Source organism: Cyprinodon variegatus, unplaced genomic scaffold (genome assembly GCF_000732505.1).
Source record: "Cyprinodon variegatus isolate N-32 unplaced genomic scaffold, C_variegatus-1.0 Scaffold600, whole genome shotgun sequence".
Lineage (NCBI taxonomy): Eukaryota > Metazoa > Chordata > Actinopteri > Cyprinodontiformes > Cyprinodontidae > Cyprinodon > Cyprinodon variegatus.
In genome coordinates this window covers 369175-370320 of record NW_015151053.1, presented here as the reverse complement: position 1 = coordinate 370320, position 1146 = coordinate 369175, and positions in this window count along the sequence as shown.

Here is a 1146-nt window from a genome sequence, read left to right as displayed (position 1 = left end):
TTTATTAATTTTAACCCACCTCACAATTCTTATTAGTTGTTACTTTAATAATTGCTTTTACCCCCAATGTAATGTTGCATTAGGATCCCATCCATGCTTACTGCTGATGCTAAATAATCAGTAAATATTGTATACAAAAGTGAACCAAGGAAACTGCCTTGAGGCACACCATATTTGACAATTTTAGTCTCTAAGTGAGAGTCATAACAGTAAATGAATATGTTGCTGTCACATTAATAGTTACCATTAACTTTGAGTGCAGATTCAGTAAAACAATATTATTTAAGTCTTTCTAAAGAGTTTATGGTCAATATAATCTGGAAGTCTGCCTTCGTCTCTGATGCAGATTCATCACAGTGGTGGATCAGACCAGTAGCTGCGTCTCAATTACAAATGTTACCCTAACATTGTTAATGTTCAGGCAAGGTAGAGAGAAGTCAAATTTTCTATTGCAATGTTTCCATTAGAGAAAAATGCAACTGTAATTGCACATGAGTTGTTCATGCAAAACTAATCATGCTGTCCAACTACTTCCTGTTGTTTTGTTTTTTTACTTGACCAGAAGTTAAATCTGGTTGTTGGTCCTACGACTCGTGATGAGGAAAGGTGTTTTCATTGTAGTTTTGTGTAACACACCAATTTTAAAACAGTTGAAAATCAACTCATTCTGACTCAGTTCTTATAAAATGTTTTTTTTTTCTTTTTATAGGGAGAATTCTGTAACATTATTGTTGCAGACAAGGAATGCATTTAGTAAATAGATATTTGAAAAGAAAAAAATAAACATAGATATTTGAAAAAAGTGAAAACCAGAAATGGAACTTTGAAAAGTTTTCTTGATCAATCAGGCTTTGAGAATAACGTTGCTGCTATTATATATTTTATTTTTTCAGATTATTTTCTTTATAATTTTTTTATTCTGTTTTTCAGATTGCTTTTGAGAAATTTGAAAAACAAAATTAGAAACAGATCTATGTTGTGGAGAGGCATGTTATTGGCCTTTAGTTGGATGGGACTGTACCCTTTGAGGGATCCTTGAGGATCAGGATTGTGCGCTCTTTGGTTAGCCATTCAGGCTGGTTCCCATCTCTGAGCAGCTGGTTCATTTGTGCTCAGAGATACTATATATATATATATATATATATA